A 16,730-nucleotide genomic window follows, 5' to 3' on the forward strand; every position below is an offset into this window, starting at 1 on the left:
TTTTCACAAAGGTGATGGACTTGAGCGAGATGGATGTGGGCAGGTATTTGATGCACAGCTTCGTTTGTCGTTCCTTGTTGGCTTCGCAAGTGTGTGTTGCTGTTGTGGAGGTCCCATAATGGAGCTGTGAGTGCAGAATCTCATGGTTTACTGGCTTTGTATGCACAAAAGTCATCGTTATGTGTCGCTGAAAGCGGTCGTTTTTCGTTGTAATACTTCGAAGATGACTAGTTTACACTAGGATAGGGATTTGGGAGGGTATGTTGTCTATTCTTCACCCATCTTCTTTCTTGGTTTCAATCTTGCGAATCTTCAACTTCTGTTCTCCCTGCTTTTACTCTGCTTCTGACTTGCTTCTTGGTTCTTCTCTGGGCAGAATATGGAAATATTTATTGATAACTAGTGCTTTGAACTTCTCCTCTTAGTAACAGTTTGATAAATTGTTTGGGCATGTCATTTTTACTTTGTGGAAGTTTTCTTCGGTTTCGTGCATCAGCGTGCTGTTTAATAGCAGTAGTGTGACTTTTACACATATTTTTTTGCCAGTGGTGGCTTTCCAAAGCCGTCTTCTCGCCGGGGCGTTTTTTGCTCGCTCCGCTGAGTTGGGGCGTTCGGAGACCCCTCTGGCGTTTGGTGTCCTGTCGTGTTTCTGCAGGGTTCCGCCACTGTGTGATTCCTTGTTCTGTCCCAGAAGGGTTCCGCCACCCTGTGGTTCAGCTTGGCAGCAGATTTATTTACTGCCCAATTTGGCTACAAGGGCCTTCTGTTGGTCTCACTGTCCTCTCCCTCCTCTTGACATTTCTGCCTTGTAGGAATCATGTCTTGCTAATTACGTCCTTTCCTTTCTTGATACTTCTCGCGTTGCAACTTGTGGGTCGTTGCATCTCGTCCTTGCTGGAGCTTTTACCATGGTTCTTACAAAAAGTTTTACTTATAATCATCTAATATATGTCTAGTACCTACATTGTTTTATACCTTCTTAAAAGCTTTACAAATTTCAGCTCCCTTTCCATGTTACAATTCTAAGATATTTTGAGTCTTAATGCCTACAAGAATCCTCAAATTCGCATTTAATTTTTGTGTAGTGTCCTGGTGTATAGCATTTTACTATTTCATACTGCTAGACTATCTATGTTTTATCCCTTCACCTTAATCTATGGTACTATTGGTGTTATTTTTGTTTTTGTTTTTATTGAAATTACTTTCTTTTTCCCACCTTCCTCTCTCTTCATTCTTCTTTCTCCTGACGATCTTATCTGCAACATAATCTTCAAATATTGTGTTAATTATTTACCAGTAATAAAATTAATCTTCAAACTTTTTGATATGGCTCACATGGTGACGTCCTAAGGTCTTGCCTGTTTTTGAGTTCATTAGTTCCACAGCATTATCATGAGCAATTCGGCTAATTATGACAGGTCCTTTGTATGCAGCATAAAACTTATGTATTTTGTGTTTCTGTTTGCTGGAGAGATGGTGTGTTTTTACCAATACTTTCTGGCCTACTGAGAATGTTCTTTTAATTGCTGTTCTATCTCTTCTTTCGTTTCTTTTAATAGCTGACTTTCTGATGTTGGAGAGTGCTGTTGCTATGACTTGTTTGCGCTATCTACGTGGTACAATAGGAAATCTAACATTTTCTCTGATTATGTTTGGGGGTTCAATATTTTTAAGTACAGTAACTGGAGGTAGTAGTGTAGTGCTATGTGGCATTTCATTTATTACTTCTTGAAAATCTTTAAGGTATATATCCCAAGTGTTGTGTCTTTTGCCTGCATATAATCGGCATAAAGTGCCTATGTCCTTCATAGATCGTCAGCTGGATTTAAGCTAGGTTGTACTTAGATATGGCAACGGCCTTGCCGCAGTGGATACACCGGTTCCCGTGAGATCACCGAAGTTAAGCGCTGTTGGGCGTGGTCGGCACTTGGCTGGGTGACCCCCCAGCCACCATGAGCTGTTGCCATTTTTCGGGGTGCACTCAGCTTCGTGATGCCAATTGAGGAGCTACTCGACTGAATAGTAGCAGCTCCGGTCAAAGAAAACCATCATAACGACAGGGAGAGCGATGTGCTGACCACATGCCCTTCCTATCTGCATCCTCAACTGAGGATGATATGGCGGTCGGATGGTCTCGGTAGGGCCAGATGGATGGCTCTAAGCATTATGGGACTCAACTGCTGAGGTCATTAGTCCCCTAGAACAACCTAACTAACCTAAGGACATCACAAACATCCATGCCCAAGGCAAGATTCGAACCTGCGACCGTAGCGATCTTGCGGTTCCAGACTGCAGCGCCTTTAACCGCACGGCCACTTCGGCCGGCGCCCGGTGGGCCACTTGTGGCCTGAAGACGGAGTACTATGCTATGTACTTAGATATGTAGATGAGTTTATTTTATGTTGTTTTAACGTGTTCTCCCATTGCACTGATTTGTATTGTGGGCCATTATCCGAAATTATTGGTTCCACTCGACCTACTTGTCTGAGAAAATCTTGTCTAATTGCTTTACTTATAGTAAGACCTGTTGCCCATTTTATTGGAGTCAAGGTAACATATTTAAAAGTAAGTTTCAAAACGACAAATATGAAAATATATCCATTTTTTTGTGTGTGGGAGGGGCCCCATCAGATCTCTTGCAGCTATTTGTTTTAATCTTTTAGGGATTATTGGAAACATAGGTGGTTTGGTTTGGAAAGTGACGTGTTTAGTCCTCAAACTTTTTGCATTTGACTAATACTGTTCTAATTCGTCTTTCCATATTAGGAAAATGGCTTGTTTGTTTTATTTTTAAAATGCATTTCTTTGGTCCAAAGTGGCCATTACTTAAATGTGTATACCATATGTACTTATTAATTAGTTCATCTGGGATATAAATTAACCATTCATTCGTTGCAACATTTCGTCTTAAAGATAAAACTTTGTTTTTTTTACGAGACAGTGCTGTCGAATGTCTGGAAAATCCTTACTTCTCCACTTGTGTTTGATTCCTAGTATTTCGGGATCCTTGTCCTGTTCTTTGCCTATGTTTTTCAATGCTGTCATAATGTAGTTTTCTAAAGGTACTTGTTTCATATAGTACATTGTAAACTGGTCTTCTGCTGCTTCCAAACCTATGTCATTGGATGCACCCTGTGGACATCGTGATAAAGCATCTGCTAATACATTCGCTGGTCCTGGTATATGTGTAATAGCGACGTCAAATTCTTGTAGTATTAACATCCATCTGGCTAACCTCCCATGAGTTAGTTTGGCGGATAACAGAAATTCTAATGCTTTGTGGTCAGTGTATACTTTTGTTTTTCTTCCGAATAGGAAGTATCGAAAACGTTGGAAGCCCCATACAATGGCCAATGCTTCCAGCTCCGTGACTGAATAGTTTTTCTCGCTTTTTGTGAGTACCCGACTGGCAAACGGAGTTGTTCTATATGATCTTAGCCCTGTCTGTTCGTATTCTTGGAATAAAACAACTCCTAAACCTGTTTTCGCGCCATCAGCGGCCATACAAAAATTTTGTGTTACATCAGGATCTGCTAAAATCGGTGTTGTTGTTAGTGCGTTTTTCACTTTTAAAAATTCTTCATTGGCTTGTTGATCCCATATCCATGGCGTGTTTTTTCCAGTCAATGCACATAGGCGTGGTGTTGCGAGAGAGTCGATCCAAATAAATTTTTTATAGAATCCGGTGAGACTTAGAAATCCTTATAGAGCTTTCTTATTATATGGAGTACAGAATTCTTTGATTGCCGTTAGTTTTTGTGGGTCGGGCATTACCCCTTTCTCTGAAATTATGTGTCCTAGAAATTTGACCTCTCGCCTTCCAAATTTGGATTTTGTTATATTTACTGTGACCCCGTGCTCTTTCATGATCTGTAAAAACTGATTCAATGTGTCAATGTGATGTTCCCAAGAGGGTTCTGCTATAATCACATCATCAACATAACAAGTAATTTTTTGTAAAATTTCAGGACTGAGTATAGTATTAAATCCCCTAATAAACGCTGCTGATGATATGTTTAAACCAAATGGCAATCGTTTAAACTGGTAACATCTACCGAATACGATAAATGCTGTAAATTTTCTACATTCTGGGGCCAATTCTATTTGCCAGAAACTACTCTGTAAATCAATTGATGAAAATGTCTTAGCACCGTGGAAGTTTTGTATCAATTCTTCTAACTTTTTTGGGCGATTTGTCTCAGTGATTATGATTGTGTTGATCTGTCTGGAATCAAGCACTAACCTAATGCTCCTATCTCGTTTTTATACAATGTGGAGGTAGCTGGTTCAATAATATCGTCATTTAACATTTTAGATTACTCCTGGAATACTTTATTCCTGTAGCTTAATGAGATTGTATAGGGTGGCACTCTAAATGGTTTGTGCTGTTTCACTGCAAACTTGTACTGAAAGTGTTCAATACTGCCAGTCTTAGGTAAAAATACCTCTGCTTATCTCTTAAAATACCCTCAAATTCTCTTTTACTGTTTTCCGAAATACCTGGATGCTCTTGCAGTTTTTCCTCGATTTCTTTATGGACTTCTAACATGAGCTGAGGCGATTCCCCTTTTGTGCATACCATTCTAATTCTTCACCCTCTTTATCTCGCGTCATTCTTAATTGTTTGTTTATAACTGGTATTTCTTCTAATTTTAGCTTTTACTCAAAGAGAAGTGTGACATTCCCGAATTTTACGCTACCTTTCCCCATATCTATTATCGCTCGTCTCTCATTTAAAAAATCTGCACCTATAATCAAATCTGCAGTTAGGTTAGGTATAATCACGAAGTTGGCTTCGATCTTTTGACCTTGACACGAAAGAGTTAACCTCGTTTGTCTCGTAACTTCCGCAGCATTGTTTCTAATAGGACCTCTTACTTTAATCTTACGTGGTTTCATAACTGGCAATTCCTCAATGGCATTACACTGCATGAATAAATTTTCTGAGATTGCAGTCAGTTCACTTCCGCTATCAGTTACAATATTGACTGGGATATGCTTTACCATGGCCTTCACAATTGGTTGAATTTGAAAGGGTTGGTTCCGTTCTTCTCCTTCTTCTTGCATCAACGAATCCTCCACTGATCATACATGAGTCTTTTTAGGAATTTCCCTTGTGAATTCGAACTTTCTGTAGGATAAGCTTTGACTGCTACTTCTCTCTCTTTTATTTCCTTTTCTCTGTTTCTTCCTTCATTTACGCTTTCTCAACATCCTCTACTTTTTCCTCAACCTCGTCTATCTTCTTTTTCTTCGTCGCTACTTCCACATAATCGCATCTAAATGCTCTAATTATCACTTCATAACTTCCTTCATTATTATATGTTGGGTTGTGTGCCCACTCGTAACTTCTGTCGATTGCGCATTATCCTCATTGAATTCGCTTTCCCTAGTTTCCATCTCAAATAGCTCTGCAATACTCATTACTTCGTCCTTTCCTCCTACATTCGTTGTGCATGCCTCTGGTAATTCATCTTCCTCGTCAATATTCTCCCAATTAATTTCGTCCCAACACGATATTGTTATTTTCTTGTCTTCGTTTTCATATGTTCCCTGTGGATTTGTTTATTCCTTCTTCTCTTCTCGTGATAAGATTTTTTCTTCTCTGTTGAAGGTGCTGCAATTGTCCTGGGTCGGTGCGTCATTCTCTTTGGCATGGGCGCTTAGCTGTCAATTCGAACGTTTATCGGGGCTTGGTGGTCTCACCTCCACCTCTTCTATCTGTATTCTCTTTTCTTGTTCAGCTTGTTGATAGTGGTTTCTTTGTTGATAATTTGTCGGTCTATTGGTTTTCCAGTACCCGTTCCGGTTGTAGTTATTTCCTCTGTAATAGTTGTTGCCGTTCCTGGGTGAATTATAGTTATTGCTATATTCTCTTCTAAATTCATAATCGGTTCTTTGTTGAAATTTTGAAAGTTGTCGTTTCTTGGTGCGAAGTTATCACATGGTTCGTAATTATTGTTTCTTCGTACTGTGTCTTGTGGATTCCACTGCTTTTTGCTTTCGTTTTCACGTGCGCTTCGTTTTTTTCTTGCGTCATCTTCCGAAAATATGAACTCTAGTTCCCTTAGAACACTTTTAAATGCTTCGACGTCATTGCCTCCGCGACCTACTAATGATTGCTGGTATTTCAATGGTAGCTTCATCACGCATAATTTAATCAATCTCCGTCACTGTATGGTACATCTAAACATTGATATTTCTTTGCCGTTAATTCGAAAAATTTCACGGGATTCTTCTCTCCTGAATTTTCAAAATATGGGTTCTGTAATAATTCGTACTTCACTCTGTTCTGTGGTTCGCTGGACCAATATCGTGAGAGAAACTTCTCTCTGAAATCTTCGTACGATCGGCATGTCGCTGCAACATTCTGCATGGTTTCTGCGACTGTTCCTGACATGTGTGCACATATGAAGTCTAATTTGTGTGCTAGCGTCCAGTGTTCTGGTAATCCTACTCGGAATTGATCAATAAAAGTTCGTGGACGTAATGAGTTTCCTTCTCGAAAGTGTTGAAATTTTCTGACTGTGAGGAAATGATCGTTGTCGTACTTCGTCATAGTTCCATATGAAATTCGCGATTCTTCGCCACTTTCGTTTCTGATAATTTCTCCCGTCGTTCTTTCCGGTTGTGGTAGATCCATTGGATATTGTCCACTGTAACTTTCGCCTACCCTTGCGTAGTATCGTTGGAGTGGTAAGCAATAATTTTCTTCCATCGGTTGTGAATGGGTAGCTGAGTGCATTGCATTGTACTCTTCGCGACCTGGCTTCCCATTGTCAGGTATTGGTCCGGTATCTTGTCTGGCTAACCTTGCTGCTTCACTGCACGATCCAAACTGTCTTGAAACATACATTTGTGGTTCCGCATGTGTTTATGATGACGTTTGTTCATCAAGAATTTCGAAATGTGTTTGTTGCTGTGCAGGCTGTCTGATTTCACGTATGTTACTTTCCGCCTGTGATTGGAATCGCAAATGCGTAATATCTTCGTAAATTGCTTGTTTTTCCGGTGCTGTTGCAGATACGGATGTGGTTGCAGACTTTGTGCTTGTTCGATCCTGTTCACTACGCTCTTCAATGGTTTGCAACAACTCTGTTCGCAATTTCTGAAATTGTCTCTTCGTTTGCGCTTCCATTTTGACTATGCGGTTATCATATCTTTTCAGCGCTGCTTTGTGATACGTTTGCGTAACACACTGTTTTCAACAGCTTCACGAGCTGTACCTGTTGCTTGTCTAGTAATTTCGTTTATCTGTTTCTCTAGTTTCTTGACTTCTCCCTGGGTGTTACGTAATGTTTTGATCTCGTCCTGACTGTCATTAAGCAATGTTTGTACGTCCGCTTGTACCTTGTCAATGTCTGTTCTCAATTTATTGTGTCCTGTTATTAAGTTTCCTATCACTTCTAGAGATTCTTTTGCCTCGTCTTCAATATGACTTAGGTGTAACTGAATTTATTTGTTTTGTTCTTTAATCGCACGCATTTGTCTCATGGTTTCTGCATTCTGAATTTGAATTTGGTTCGCTATGTCTTTATTTTGCCTTGTCATGGTTTCCGTAATTTGTTGTAATAACTCTGCCACATTGGTGGGTCCTATTGCGTTTTCTTCCGACGTCCTACGCTTTGTGTTTTCGCCCAAGTGTTGGTTCGCAACCGATTGCATTGAACTGTGCTGTGGCACGTTTCTGCTCGCATTCCTTGTACTCTGTGGTGAGCGAGCTCTGATTACTTCTACTATGGGTTCTAAGTATTCAAGACGCAAGTTAGAATCCTCATCGACAGTCTCTCTACTTTCCTGCTCCTCTGTCGTATGCTGACTTACGTTTTCTATGCCTTCACGTACATTATCCTCGTTATGGTGCGTTATATGTCCTATTTCTCGCGATACTGCATCGTCTGTTGTACTGTCCTCTATTCTCTGTCCATTTTCATGCTGGGTCTCTACCTCAATTCCGTCAAGGTCTCGATTTGCCATTGCTAATCGTTCCGAATCCTTATTTTCTGCTTTAAAAGCAATTCACGCGCCCTACTTCGAGTCAAAATGCGCTCATACGATCTCACGCGTTTCATAAACTTTTTGTTCACACGACTTGACACTTATTATACCCAAGACTGACAATCCATTCACTTACTTGTTGGGTCAGAACCAATTTGTCAACGATGTATCCGCCACCTGTGCGCTTGCTTTGAGGAGAAAACTTAATTCTAACAATTTTTTAAATTCATAACTTAATTATGCTATTATCTCTGCTAGAATGTCTCACTATCTATCGCTGCAGCTACTGTTTTCAACTATTTATGACTTTAAAAAAAATTTCTTTTATTACGAAAATTTTTTAACAGGATATTTCTCTGACCTAGTTAGGCATGTGGTCGACCTTCAATCATGGTATTTTACAATCCTGGCAGGGTCGCCATTCTCTAACATTCTGCGTGGTGTCTGTTTGTTCTATATCGTGTCTCCCTACCACTTTCACACAACGACGCTCTGAGTGTGTTTTTTAGGGAATCGATTAGTTTGATCCTGGGACCTGTTGCTGGTAGAGAGACGCCAGACCACACATGACATGTAGAGTTCAGAAGAGTTCAGTGAGACTAGCGATGATATAACCAAATACTTAATGATTTCAGAGTCAGCTTCACTGTACTCCCTCTAAAAGAATCTTAATACTAACTAAATTTAGTGGAAGGGGTTCAAGGCTTTCCAATTTTTAGTTAGCTGGTAAAATAACGTCGAAAAAGCAGTTAAGTTTACCACTGGAAATTTTATTCTACTCACAAAACATTATTTATAAATTGCACTATTGATAAAAGGAAATGTTTTAATACAGGATGGTAAAAACCAACAGCGTTCAACAAAAATGTGAACGAATATTTCCTGAATGGGTTTCCAAGTTCTACAACGGATCGAAGGATCACATATGCCATGTCACATCTATAATCTAGGTTTAAATTAAGTTTCACAAAAGCGAAAACTATCAAAATGGTCTACAGTGACACTCAATTATCTTTAATTACTTATCTAACTTGTAAATTACAGTCGCCGATGTGACTTCTCAATAACTATATAACAGAAAAATCATCGCGTTTCAGATTTTTACTTCAAGTGGCAAATGTGAACACCATGAGCTTTAATTGATGATCGTCACTAGTATTACGCAAAAAGGGGGTGTAACAGATGAGACTTCTGCAGTTCTGGGTGAAGCTTTATGCGCTGTTATGCAGCATCGCGTGCGTTCATTACCTTGTCGGTGATCGTCAGGGGCGCCGGGCAGCACAGCTCCGCTCACTTCGCCGTCTCGGAAGCAACTCTCCCCTAACTTCTCCCTACTACAATTTACCGAAGTTGGCTTTAAAAAAACTATCTGGCTGTGTTTTCATCTAACAATCAGGGTCTCAATGTTAACCTTAAGCTCCGTCAACAAAAATTCTGTCTATACAATGAGAAACGTTATACTTTTCGTGGTGGGGCAATGTTTTTAAAGTTTGCAACGTAATAGAGACGTGAAAAAGTCTCACGCTAAAACTTGCAGCTGGTGTGGTCCTTTTAGTGTTATTGTAAGATCTATACTGTTCTTCTGGAGGGCCCTAGCTTTTAACATGGGCTGGGGGGTGGTCCTAGCAGTTAGCTGGCGACGTGAGTGTCCGTCTCTTATCGTAGGGCCTTCTAGCTTAACACTGTTCTGCCCTCGGCTTCTGTTCTCGTTTCTCCCCTCGGAACTGCGTCTGTCTCACGGTGGGAAGGTATGACATGCATTTAGGCATTCTTGTGTTACTCTGTGGTATTCCATTTGCTCACTCGTTACTCGTATTACTTTGGTTAATTTAATGTCACGGTTTATTCGGAGCTATGTGACATACTACTGGATATGCTTATCATGTTAGGGTTTTCATGGAAGGTGTTGGATTTGCCTGACACCTTACAAGGTAATCAGAAATAGATGAAATGAGAATATCGGAAAAATTTACGTCAGAATTGTGAGATTACAAAGTAAATGATGTGAAACATTTCTGCTACTTTGGCAGCTTAATAAGCCACGACGTACGGAGCAAGGAGGACATAAAAAGCAAAGTAGCACCGGAAAAAATGGCTTTCCTGGTCAATAGCAGTCTGCTATGGTTTAGTCAGCCTAAGTTAATCCCTGACAGTTGCAGTAATCTGGTCGCAGCAGCTTTGCGATTCTACCTTTACCAATAATTTAACTATTTTGTAAACGCCTCTACGGCTACACCTTAGTGGTGTCACAGCTTTGTAGGAGGCTGCTGTCTTCCCTCCAGCGGTTAGAGCTTAGTAGTTGAAAGTTGGTAATAGCGCTACGAGCTGTCAGGGAGCTAGTCACTCCGTCTCGATTATGGTATCAAGCGTAGGCCTTAATCTGAGCATGAAATTTCTGAAAATGTACGTTTGGAGCACCGCATTGTAAGGCAGTGGCGAAACTGGAACATAAGAGAATCAAAGCATTTGAGATGGGTGTTACAGAAGAATGTCGAAAATTAGGTGGACTGATAAGGTAAGGAATGAGAAAGTTCTCCACAGAGTCAGCGAGGAAAAGACTATTGTGAAAAAGTGACAAGATGGAGGGTCAGGATGAAAGGACATCCGTTAAGACACCAAAGAAATATTTCCCTGGTACTAGAGGTAGCCGTAAAGGGTAAAAATTGGAGAGGAAGGCAGAGATTTGTATAGATTCAGAAAATAAATGAGGATGTAGGTTGCAAATGCTACTCTGAAATGAAAATGTTGACATAGGGGAGAAATTCTGACGGGCTGCTAGTCAGAAGACAGGTGACAATAAAGAAAAAGAATCTACAAAGGTTGTTATAGGAATAATCTAAGAATAATTTTGGGACTTTGCTGAATTATTAATCAGAACCTCTTAAAATGAGCATAGTTATTCCCGAACGAAACAGTTTTGTGACACTATTTGAGTAATTGGGTGCTGCTAACTCACGGAATTTGCATTAATCGTTAGATGTGCTTCTGTTGCTTTGATTAATGTTTCTCAATTCTCAGTCGACTTAAATATATGATTGTATTTGCTGTAGTTTGTTAATACGCCTACAAACCTCCTATGTTAAATTACTTTTGTGAATCTAAGCTTTGATCTCGTATGCTGACCCTCAAAACGCCCGTACGAACGGAAATACAAGAAGTGACGAAACAATGTGTGCCATTCACTAGACCGGAAATGTGGTGCAGAGGTTGAGGCCGCTAAGAAGAGCCCTTCAATGTATGTCCAAAACGAGTTTAAATACCGAGGGGTGATTTCTGCCTAAGCTAATGTCACCAATTTTCTGACGTGAGCAAATAATATTTAGCATTTATAGCTTCCGAAGTAACTATAGACCTTTCAGTGGCACTGGAAAGTGCCTTCGAAAGAAATTTCAAAGACGCAATATATGTGCAACATGATCAATTAGTAACAAGAAAACAGTGCCGCTTACCACTGCCCCGTCTACTGGAAGAGAGATCCAACAAACTTGTACTGCGTGACATTTAAACACACACATGAGCCAGATAAAATTTTTGTGTTTAACTATTTGCTTAACTGCAAAATCTAAGCCCAATATTTCAGTTCCCTCCTCAACTGCGAACCACCCCAAGATAAACTTGTCTTCTCTTCTCCAGTATTCACACACCCAGACCCACATGCCCCGGATCTTGAAGAAATTATGGAGATAGTCAAGCAGTTGAAAAATAACTAAGCACCAGGAGAAGATGGGATCATTGCTGAGTTCTGGAAACTAAACGATCCTATACTTATGCAGAAATTACACCATATAATGTCAGACATATGGATAACGGAGCAGATACCAGAGGACTGGAAATGCACTCTAATTCACCCGCTACACAAAAAGGGCGACAAGACACACATGAACAATTACAGAGGAATTTCTCTGCTCCCAGTCGCTTACAAAATCCTTTCCAAAGCGCTTTTAAACAGGATAGAATCCCAAGCGGATACACTAATTGGTGAATACCAGGCCGGATTCAGAAAAGGACGCTCGTGTGCGGAACAGATCTGGTGCTTAAAGACAATATTACAAATGAGGAAATGCAGAAACACAGTAGTTACATTCATCGACTTCAGGAAAGCATATGATTCAGTGGACCATGGAACCCTGTTTAAAATCATGGAAGAATTTGGGATCGACCGAAAGACACGAAAAATCACAGAACAGACACTTACAGGAACAACGGCCAAAGTGAAATTCATGGGCGAAGTATCAGAACCTTTCGAAATCAAATCTGGAGTCCGACGGACTATCCCCAATCCTTTTCAATATTGTTCTAGAAAAGATAATCAGGGTATGGGAACCTCACGTAAAGGGTGTCCAAATTGGTATCAAGAAAGAGAACCGAATTAAAGTCAAGTGCCTTGCTTTCGCTGACGATATTGCAATATCACAAATAACAGAACAGAAGCGATTCACGTAGTGGAAAAACTAAATGAAATTTCACAAAAAACCAGACTACAGATATCTTATGAAAAAACCAAATATATGGAAAGGCAGCCAGAAAATAAATCCCTTTAATAACAAAATGTGGTAAAATTGCACAAGTCTGCCATTTTAAATACCGCGGTGAAACTATACAGTCCTCAGGATTAAACCGAATTGCCAATGAACAAAGAATCACCAAGCTCCAGAAGGCCTACAAGCTAACATAGACGCATTACAACAAGAAGTGCATTTCGACAGACGCAAAATTAAGACACTATACAACAGTGATACTTCCAGAAGCAATCTATGCGGCTGAAACAATGGTGATTGATGGTCATTCAAAAATTAAGAAAATAGAAAAGCAGGAAAGAAAAATTCTCAGGAAGATTTACGGTCCAATCAACAAAAATGGTATTTGGATGAAGAGACCACAAAACGAACTCTATAGAAAAATCAACATAGTAACAGATGAAATCAGAAAGCGCTGAGCCAAATTTTATACACACATCTACAGGATGGAAGACTCCAGAACAGCAAAGAAATTATTCAATATTATCACAAGGAGTAAATGTGGCAGAGAATGGCTGAAAGAAGTCCAGAAGGATCTACAGCAGATCAACATAAAAAATCTCGAAGATCGCACCGAGTGCCGGCATAAAATCACAAGTGTGAAGTTTGGAGAAAGAACATCGCGTCAGCCTGGTAAAAAATGGACAGAGGAACGGCAGAAGGAGCATTCTGAGAGGATGAGGAGTTTTTGGGAAGCAAAGAAGAAAAACATCGGAAGGTGAAATTATGAATTCAAGTTCAATCGCTCTCCTAAAGGGGAACAATCGTTATAATAATAATAATAATAATAATAATGTGCTTAAAGACTGTGCTTTTTTGTCGTAGTGTTCACACCACTTACTCGTAAAAATCTTGACACGATCCGAATATAAACAGTCGTCTAAAAATGGAGCAAAATGGAGCATGACCACAAAAGGTTAAAGCAGTGGAGCTGTTGTATGCTGAAAGGTGGTTTGATTGTATCAACACATATTAATATGTCTTTAGAAACATTGTAGACAACTTTCAAGAAAATGGAAGTGTGAAACATAAAATACGCCCTGAAAACGAATAGCTGCCACTGAGAGGAATCTGTTTTACTTTTTGTAGCAGTGTTAACACAAATTCCATATGTCAGTACGAAGTAGCTCCATGGAGGGTAGTTGCGATAAGGTGTGACGTTACTCCCGTCGTTGTTGATGTCTGGCAGTCGCATTGCCGGTGACGGTTCCCCGTTCGCCCGAACTGTAGGCATGCTTTCCGCTCCACTCTGCTCTGACTTGTTGCGAAGCTTTGTAAATACATTCATCTTCAATTTCGCTGATCGATGCAAATGGGCCAGTCTCTAAGGATCTACTACTGTTAAAGTTTGAAAATCTTAAGGTGGCTGGAACTCGGAGTGGTAAGATGTTGAGCCGGCCGTTGTGGCCGAGCGGTTCTAGGCGCTACAGTCTGGAATCGCGCGACCGCTACGGTCGTAGGTTCGAATCCTGCCTCGGGCGTGGATGTGTGTGATGTCCTTAGGTTAGTTAGGTTTAAGTAGTTCTAAGTTCTATGGGACTGATGACTTCAGAAGTTAAGTCCGATAGTGCTCAGAGCCATTTCAACCAATTTTTGGTAAGGTGTTGAAGTCAATATACACATAAAGAATAAATATTCTTCTCACATTTATTCAAGTCAGCGGTATCCAAGAAAATTACAAGAATGAACAACTGAATTCCCGCGCAAGATAATATTACAATTAAGATACAATAATACTGCATTCTTCCAAAATAGTCTTTATAAGAGCAACATTAAAATTATTAATGAATCCCCCAAACAAAATAGCACCTCTAGTAACTTACCTTAAACATTTAAAGGAAGTTTTAAAAAATTATGGACTTCAAATTTCACAGACAATGAGACTTCAGGAGTATCACAAACATTTTTCCCGTTATTCTGTAGATGAGTCAATAAAATTTTTCTGTAAGCAACGAAAGTATTCACAGTAATACACATCAGTGCTTTAAAGGGAACAGACAATACGAAAATTTAATCTGTCATGGCGGTTGTGACGTATGCACCTTTAAAAAGGAAACACACTATTTAAATATGATTGCCATTATTTAGGCCGAGCCACGACAGCACCAGGGAGTAAAAGAGTTTTTTTGACCAGGAATTCCTTTTTACAAATGGCGTTAAGAACAGTTCGGGCGTATTTTGATAACATGGAGTGCTGATCCACACTGAGGACTAAGACAAACATGACAGTCACTAATCAAAGATAAGTGGAGTAATACTTGTAAATGCAAGTTAAAGTTTTATAATAAGACTTCGCTGAGACAGCAGGGGTTTCCACGAATCGCCACCAGGTCTTGAGTAACCCGTAACAAAGTTGCTCACCGAAGACCATCCCGGTCCTAGACTTCATAGTAAATACTAGCTGGTCATCCACAATTCAAAGCAGTAGGAGTTAGAAACGGGCCGATTCTGGAGAGGGGAACCTGTGACGACAAACTCAGTAGGAAGCAGCAATACCTCGAATGCCTTAGGTACATTTTCCACAGACAAGGATCACCATCCACAACATGCCGAACCGGACGTCAGTCCTTGTTGAACAACCCTAATTTCATACGAAAATGCCAGCAAACACTGAGGGTACGAGAGAGTGCTTGAAGAGTTAAATCCCAATGGAGGACATCTGCGCTGCCTCCGTAGAACTTCACTCTACACTATTACTATGTTGCAAATCACCGAAAAGTTAAATGAACAGTAAGTATTGATACTAACGCACGTGCAGCTCATTTCTCCCCCAACCCCCTAATCCCCGCTAACACCTCTAAAAGAAATCCCAGAGCGGTGGTGAGACCTATAAATACAATGTAGTACATACCTGGAGATAAATTAAACTGACAGTGTTCTGAGTACTGCAGCAGGGGCTGTATTGCTCAAAAATGGTTCAAATGGCTCTGAGCACTTTGTGACTTAACTTCTGAGGTCATCAGTCGACTAGAACATAGAACTACTTAAATCAAACTAACCTAAGTACATCACACACATCCATGCCCGAGGCAGGATTCGAACCTGCGACTGTAGCGGTCATGCGGTTCCAGACTGTAGCGCCTAGAACCGCTCGGCCACTCATGCTGGCCTGTATTCCTCGCTGGACGCCGAAACATCATGGGTATGTTCACTAATCTATGCGATCGGCGAGTGAGCTGAAAATAATTGCAATTTCTGCCACCAGATGAAAATATGGCACTGTATTCATTCAGAATATGAAACGTTTCCTATTTCTACGTGCGCTGTCCTTGCGTGGTGACGCATGTTAATTTCTTTTGTGAAGTGAAGTTGGTGTAAAGGGTTAAGAATGTTAAAAATTTACGTATGAAGTGCAACAGCTTGTGGAAAGAAAGACAGTGCACTGCTGGTGAAGTTGTTTTATCATAGATGCAGTAATAGCAGTGCTGGATTGCGGGAATATCGCTGACAGAAACCCCTGAAAAGTGAGCCCAATGTCAGTGAAAGAGCTGAAGAAGATGATCAAGGTATCTGAAGAAACAGATGAATTAGATGGTGCTGTAGCGAGAGGGAGGCATCCTATAGCTAAGGCAGCTGCAGTTATAGCCGACTCAGCAGCACAGGCTCCTTATTCTGCAGCCAATACTCCACCTGTGTCGCAGGAATTGTCTCTCCCCTGGTCAACACCCCAAAAAATTTAGTACCCACACAGTATTTATAACATGCACCAGGTAACAACGCCATAACGTTGTCCTTCGTTTTTGCCATGCAGGGAAATGTATGACGTCACCAGAGAATGTTCAGTGGATGGAAGAGGCACATTTTATTCTGCACGGTGCTGTGAGTGCACAGGATTATCGCACATGGGGTCCTAACAAGCCAAATAGCCACATGTTCTGCAGGAACACAAACTGCACTCATCTTTTGTGAGTGTGTGGTGTGGTTTCACAGGCTCCTTCATTTTCTTCAAGGAGATGACAATTCGCAAAATTGTTAGGTGTAGAGTGACATCTAGACGTTGTAATGACCTCCTTGAAGAACACGCGATTCAAGCTTTGAAAGAACGCACCTGTGTCCATTGTTTTCATGGAAGAGAAAAAAGTGGTTCAAATGGTTCTGAGCACTATGGGACTTAACATCTATGGTTATCAGTCCCCTAGAACTTAGAACCACTTAAACCTAACTAACCTAAGGACATCACACGACACCCAGTCATTATGGAAGAGAGGGAAACAC

The 16,730-nt window shown here is 40.5% G+C and overlaps 1 pseudogene; it reads left to right on the forward strand.

Moving 5' to 3' along the window:
• The first annotated feature begins 1,849 nt into the window (after window positions 1-1,849).
• Window positions 1,850-1,966, forward strand: LOC124791199 (annotated as a pseudogene).
• The last annotated feature ends 14,764 nt before the right edge of the window (window positions 1,967-16,730 follow it).

The sequence above is a fragment of the Schistocerca piceifrons genome, chromosome 3 (genome assembly GCF_021461385.2).
Source record: "Schistocerca piceifrons isolate TAMUIC-IGC-003096 chromosome 3, iqSchPice1.1, whole genome shotgun sequence".
NCBI lineage: Eukaryota > Metazoa > Arthropoda > Insecta > Orthoptera > Acrididae > Schistocerca > Schistocerca piceifrons.